The sequence below is a fragment of the Octopus bimaculoides genome, chromosome 2 (genome assembly GCF_001194135.2).
Source record: "Octopus bimaculoides isolate UCB-OBI-ISO-001 chromosome 2, ASM119413v2, whole genome shotgun sequence".
Classification (NCBI taxonomy): domain Eukaryota; kingdom Metazoa; phylum Mollusca; class Cephalopoda; order Octopoda; family Octopodidae; genus Octopus; species Octopus bimaculoides.
The window spans coordinates 64739232-64747086 of NC_068982.1; positions in this window are offsets into that span (position 1 = coordinate 64739232).

A 7855-nucleotide genomic window follows, 5' to 3' on the forward strand; every position below is an offset into this window, starting at 1 on the left:
ATAGATAAAATATTTGGTCTAGATATAGCTGGTTTAAGTGCTTTAGTTTTTGTTGTTGGCACTCCGTCGAGGGTTCCAGTTGATCTGATCAACGGAACAGCCTGCTCGTGAAATTAACGTGCAAGTGGCTGAGCACTCCACAGACACGTGTACCCTTAATGTAGTTCTCAGGGATATTCAGCGTGACACAGTGTGACAAGGCTGACCCTTTGAATTACAGGCACAACAGAAACAGGAAGTAAAAGTGAGAGAAAGTTGTGGTGGAAGAGTACAGCAGGGTTCGCCACCATCCCCTGCCGGAGCCTCGTGGAGCTTTAGGTGTTTTCGCTCACAACGCCTGATCTGGGAATCGAAACCGCGAGTCCGCTGCCCTAACCACTAGGCCATTACGCCTCCACAAGTGCTTTAGTAAGTATAGTTATTTCAGAAATAGGATTAAGTTGGCTTCTGTTAGAACCCTTAGTTTCTGTTAATGATTCACTTTGCCTAATTGTTTCATCTATTTTAGTTTTATGTTATTGTTACTCCTTTAAAATTGTGTTTGTATATTTCTTAATCCAATTTGTAGGTATTTCATCTGATATTAATATCTACTCCCTAGTTTCTGATGGCTTATAAGATTATCTTCAGTTTCTGAAAAGTGTTTTAACGCTATCATCAGTCGACAATAAGAAGGAGGATCTCCTGTTGTATGAAAAAGTCCTTAGCTATATCTTCAGCAATATGATGCCTAGAAGACTCTTGTAATACCTGTTCAACCCATGAACCAACAAGTGAGTCTTATTGAGGTCTCGTGACCTACTAGAAATAGCCAAATACCCTTCAAATTCATACCTATCATCTTAAACAAGGCAGTACATACCTGTCATCTTAAACAGGATAGCATACATTAAATCTGGATATCCCTAAAAAAAATTAAGGAAAAAACAGGGAAATGGCCATGCTTGGAAAGCCTTTGATCATCAGTCTATTTGGTCAGGGCTGACCTAGATTGTACAACTATGTTAACTGAGACATAATGAAGGCGCGTGGCTTAGTGGTTAGGGCATTCGGCTCACGATCGTAAGGTCGTAAGTTCAATTCCTGGTGACGCGTTGTATACTTGAGCAAGACACTTTATTTCACATTGCTCCAGTCCACTCAGCTGGCAAAAATGAGTAGTACCTGTATTTCATATTTCAAAGGGCCGACCTTGTCACGCTGAATCTCCCTGAGAACTACGTTAGGGGTACACGTGCCTGTGGATTGCTCAGTCACTTGCACGTTAATTTCACGAGCAAGCTGTTCCGTTGATCGTATCAGCTGGGACCCTCGTCGTCGTAACCGACAGAGTGCTCCTAACTGAGACATAAAACTGAAAATGATAAATATGACAAATTGAATTGGTCATATTTACGTTCATTTGATTCGAACAAGAATGTGTATGTGGTGCCTATTGTATTTGACACATCTCAGTCACAATAGCATCATATTCCAGTGGGGTTGTTTTCATTTATAAGACTTTTTTTAATCTATCTTTTATCTTTTACTTGTTTCAGTCATTTGACTGCAGCCATACTGGAGTACTGCCTTGGAGAGTTTTAGTTGAACAAATCAACCCCAGGGATTATTTTTTTAAACTTGGTATTTATTCTATCAGTCTCTTTTGCCAAACCACTAAGTTACAGGGATGTAAACACACCAACACCAGTTGTAAAGCACTGGTGGGAGACAAACACAGACCACTGATATAAACATATATACACGACAGACTCCTGTTAGTTTCCATTTACTAAATCCTCTCACAAAGCTTCTTATTTCTTTATTACCCACAAGGGACTAAACACAGAGGGGACAAACAAGGACAGACAAAGGGATTAAGTCGATTACATTGACCCCAGTGCGTAACTGGTACTTAATTTATCGACCCCGAAAGGATGAAAGGCAAAGTCGACCTCGGCGGAATTTGAACTCAGAACGTAACGACAGACGAAATACCGCTAAGCATTTCGCCAGACGTGCTAGTGTTTCTGCCAGCTCGCCGCCTCTCACAAAGCTTCTTACCACACAGCCACACCTGTGCATATGTAATTAAAGCTAGTCATAGAGGGAAAATAGCATTATTTGACCTCTGGTCAGCTTGAATGCACCCCTCTCTCTCTCTTTCCTGTGTACTGCCTCCCCATCTATGATGCATTTGCAAATTCTCACTCTGCTCTTCTTCCTACTTCTATACTACACTCCAGCATCTACTTCTCACTTCCTCTACCTCTTTTCCTCTCACTGCCCTCTTCTCCACAGTTTCTCTACCCCCCCCCCCCCCTACACACACCCCTTCTCACTTAGCCCCTCTGACCTTCTCACCCAACTCATGACACCTATCTTTCCTCCAGTGACCCTCTCAAGATTCCTCTCCATCCTAGTCTTTTTTTTTTTGTCTCCTTTCCCTCACACTTTCTGTTCATATACAAACCACCTTATTATCTTTTAGCTCTATCCCTCTTCTTTTTGTCAACCCTATTGCTAGTTTCTTTTCCTCTCTTTTGTTCCCTGGCATACTCACCCATTGTCTCTTAGCTGTCTAAGATCACCATCCACTTTCTCTTCTGCTCTCCTCAGTTATAGGAGCTCAAGTGATGATTGCCTCATAACTTGCATGGCAATCATCACTAGTGTTGGTACCTCCCAAAAAGTACCCAGCACATTCTGTAAAGTGATAGGTAAAGTGGTAGGAAGGGCATCCAGCCATAAAAATCATGTTAAAGTAGATATCAGTGCATGACTCATCAGACCCTGTTAAACCATCCAACTTGTGTCAGCATGGAAACAGGACATTAAATGATGAGGATAATGGGAGGAGTTCCAGCCAATATCAGTTTATCTTTATTTTTTTTTTTTTTCAGGAATAGTGTATTTGAATCAATATGCTCTTCTTTTTATAAGATAAGTAGAATGTGATTTGAGGGAGATCTGGATGTTATTTCTAGCATGTTAGGTGACCACTTGGCTTGTTTACTTAGTTCAAATCCTTGAATGATGAAGTGGAAAGGTAATAGATACCACCAGTATATATATCCTTCTCCATCAAAATAAATGGTATACTTATAGCTATCTTTAGATGCCCGTCAGTAATGCAATGTTTTTGTAGTTACTAATTAGATAGTTACATCACTACATCTGATACTACATCAACGCATACTAACTCCTACTTTACTGTTAAGTTTCCATGCAACAGCCATATCTAAGTAATTTTCTTTTTATTCACATCAGACTAATAGGTCAAGTGACCATGTAGAAGCTCTCTCATTTCTATGTTTAGACTGAATTTAGTGAAAAACAGCTGTTGCTCAACCTTTGTGAGGTTTTCTATTTTTCATGCATAACCAGGCCCTTGTGACTCTGCAACTTCCTCCCCCCACCACCACTGCTTAACATGTTTTCAACGCTGACATAGATTAGACTATTGGACAGGGGCCTATGCTTGTTTTCACATCAAGCCCTACTTAATCCCTTTAGCATTCAGATTATTCTGTCTAATGTAATGCTTATTTATTCACAATGTTTTGAATTAATCATGCATTATGTTTTTTGTGTTGAGATTTTAACAATGTGTTTGTTTATCTGTCAAATGACTTTGTATGGTAAGTGTGAGAGGCTAAATATGGTCAGTCTGGGTAGAATATTTGGGTCAGATATAGCCAGTTTAAATACTCTTTTTACTCTTTTACTTGTTTCAGTCATTTGACTGTGGCCATGCTGGAGCACCACCTTTAGTTGAGCAAATCGACCCCGGGACTTATTCTTTGGATGCCTAGTACTTATTCTATCAGTCTCTTTTGCCAAACCACTAAGTTACGGGGACATAAACACACCAGCATCAGTTGTCAAGCGATGTTGGGGGGACAAACACAGACACACAAACATCATCATCGTTTAACGTCCGCTTTCCATGCTGGCATGGGTTGGACGATTTGACTGAGGACTGGTGAAACCAGATGGCAACACCAGGCTCCAATCTAATTTGGCAGAATTTCTACAGCTGGATGCCCTTCCTAACGCCAACCACTCCGGGAGTGTAGTGGGTGCTTTTACGTGTCACCTGCACGAGGGCCAGTCAGGTGGTACTGGCAACGGGCTTCTTTCAGCTTCCATCTACCAAATCCACGCACAAGGCTTTGGTCGGCCCGAAGCTATAGTAGAAGACACTTGCCCAAGGTGCCACACAGTGGGAATGAACCCGGAACCATGTAGTTGGTAAGTAAGCTACTTACCACACAGCCACACCTGCGCCTATGTTAAAGAATTATTTTGAACTCAGACATAGTTTATAAGTCTAATCTAAAATATCATTTCTCCCCCCCCCCTCCTTTTCAAGGCAATATGGTTTATTTAGCTGCTATTTCTAATAGGCCAAGTGACTATGTAGAAACTCTCATTGTTATGCTTATACTGAATTTAATGCATTTAGTGAAAAACAGCTTTTGCTTAACCTTTGTCCAGTATTTTTTTCATGCACAACCAATTTTTAACTATTTATATGCTAAGTTGCACATTAATTGTAAAACCAACCTGAATACCAGTTTATGAAATAAATGCCACATGTTTAAACAACATTAATGATGCAGAAAAAATGTGGAGTAATGTTAAAGTTAGTATATTTATAGCACACATTTAATTATAGGCTCTTGTGCACAACTCAATCATAAGTTGTTGTTTTTTTTTCATAATATATCTGGAAATATAGTTTTTAGAATATTCTAAATTTCACATAGAGTGACCACAAGACCATGACACATCCCCCACCACTACTACCTTTGCTGTTGTTGCTCAATGTAGGGTAGGCTTTATTGGTCACTGCTATCACTACTATTATGCGAAACACCAGATAATGTCAGATGTTATATTTTGGAGACTTCCACACTCTAATAGAAGATGAAATCACTCAACTTCCTTCATGTTATAGGCAGATGCATAAAACATAAAATTGTGCATCTACTAAAATTTAATGGGAGGTAGGGTAGAGATTCCTAAGATGGAATGGTGAAAAATATTGCATTACTTGAATTAGATGGTATTTTATAGACCTGTATCCTCTCTTACAGCAAGATACCTGTTTCCATTTCTCTATCATACTTTAACCTCCCATCACCTGGTATAAAGCCACCTCCCTCAGTTGAGGGGTCTTGTCTTGCAAGTTACTTGGTAACCTCACTAGTGTTGGTGCCACATAAAAAGCACCCAGTACACTCTCTGAAGGGGCTGGTATTAGGAAGGGCCTCCAGCTGTAGCAACCATGTCAAAACAAGATAATATTTTCTCATATCTAAATATGTCTTTTACAGAATGCTGAAAATGAGCAACATTGCTTTATGAAAATGATTTATCACCATCACATGATGGCCAGACAAGGGTAGCCAAACTCATAGATGTACACACACATATATATGATGGGCTTTTTTCGGAGCCACCAACCAAATTCACTCACAAGACTTTGGTTGACCCAGGGCTATAGTAGAAAAAAAAAACATTTACCCACGGTGCCACACAGTGAAACTGAACCCAAGACCACATGATTGGAAAGCAGGTTTCTTAACTACACAGCAATGCCTGTGCCTATGTCTCATATATACTTTCATCATATTTAATATCTTAAGGTTTTATTGTTTTCATATTTAGAACATTATATAATTACAGCCTTACAGTTTCAACATGCTGGAAATAATATTTTCATTGATGTCTATAAAACCGACAGTTACACATCCTTTCATCATTAAAACCAATATTTCTTTTGAAATTAAATAATGCTATAAAAATATGTGCTAAAGTTACAGATATACATGTGAAGTGTTGAACAGTTCATACTTCCTTTAAATCATCATTTAACATCGGTTTTCCATGTTGGTAAAGGTTGGATGGTTTGACAGGAGCTGGTGAGTGAGAAGACTTCACCAAACTCCACTGTCAATTTTGGCATGGTTTCTTCAGCAAAATTCCCTTCTTAATGTAAACCACTTTACAGAGTTTACTAGGTGTTTTTTACATGGCTGTTTTTGTATATGTGGAATAGTATTATAACACATCCTTTTGATTATATATATATATATATCATCATCATCATCATCATCATCAACATTATCATCATTTAACATCTGTTGTCCATGCTGGCATAAGCAGGTCTGGAGTAGAGGGGACATGTCATTGATGAGATCATGAATGACAAAGAAAGGATCTTGACAAACTTAGCTGATTGATTGATTCACCAAACGATTAATCAAACAATCAATTAATTAATTGGTTAAATAGTTGTTGTTGTTGGCACTCCATCGCTTACGACGTCAAGGGTTCCAGTTGATCCAATCAACGGAACAGCCTGCTCGTGAAATTAACGTGCAAGTGGCTGAGCACTCCACAGACACGTGTACCCTTAACATAGTTCTTGGGGATATTCAGCGTGACACAGTGTGACAAGGCTGACCCTTTGAATTACAGGCACAACAGAAACAGGAAGAAAGAGTGAGAGAAAGTTGTGGTGAAAGAGTACAGCAGGGTTCACCACTATCCCCTGTCGGAGCTTCGTGGAGCTTTAGGTGTTTTCGCTCAATAAACACTCACAACGCCCAATCTGGGAATTGAAACCACGAGTCCACTGCCCTAAACACTGGGCCATTGCACCTCCACGGTTAAATAGTTAATTAACTGATAAATAAAAATTTATAAAAGTGAAATAGAATTGATGTGTGTGCTTATTGCTGGCATGAATAACCATCCCAAACATGTGGAAGAGGTAGACCCAGGAAGACATGGGACAAGGTGGTGAAGCATGATCTTTGGATGCTGAAGTAATGACAAGTGACCAAGACCTTTGGCAATTTGCTGTACATGAGAAGACAGGTCAAGCTAGTGCCAGTGACACACGAAAGGCACTTATGCTGGTGACACATGTGAGGTATCCGTGCTAGGGACACACTAAAAGGCACCTATGCTGGTGACACATAAAAGGTGCCCATTACACTCTTGGAGTGGTTGGTTGATGTTAGAAAGGTCATCCAGCCATAGAAACCAAACCAAATCAGACTGGAGCCTGGTACAGCTCTCCAGCTTTACAGTCCCAGTCAAACTGTCTAACCCATACCAGCATGGAAATCAGACGTTAAATGATGATGATGATGATTATTATTTTACTCAGTTCTTTATTATCTTCAAAACAAAGTAATATATTTTGATAAAAATATGTTAACAAAAGGGTTAATGAAAGTTCTCAGGTTTTATTTATTTCTCATGAAATTTTCAGATTTCTCAGTGAATTTCCAGATTATATTTATTCATAGATTCACAAACAACAGCTGATTTCAACAGGTCATCTCTCACTGTGAGAGATATAATAAGCCAACAGATCAATGCTGCACTATATTTTTTAAGGAGAAAGTAGTAGGAGATATCTCTAATATTTGAATGCTTGTAACCCATCATCTGAGACTCTTCCTTTTACAGCTTCTGGAAGATTGTTCCAGTTGCTGATGAATTAGTGCAGAAAGATGTTCAGTGTGTGAGCATGTATCAGCATTAGATTTGGAGTAAGCATGTGCAGGCAGAAGGATGCAGATCCTCATAATATTCTTGCAATGGTAGCATAACTGACTTTGTAGTTTAGCCCTCAGGTCATCACTGATCCTGTAGACTTATAACCAAAGGTGTTTCACTCATGACAAACCTGTCTTTTTGTATACGCTTTTACTCTTTTACTAGTTTCAGTCATTTGACTGTGGCCATGCTGGAGCACCGCCTTTAGTCGTAAACACACCACCATCGGTTGTCAAGCGATGTTGAGGGGGACAAACACAGACACACAAACATACACACACACAACATATATATA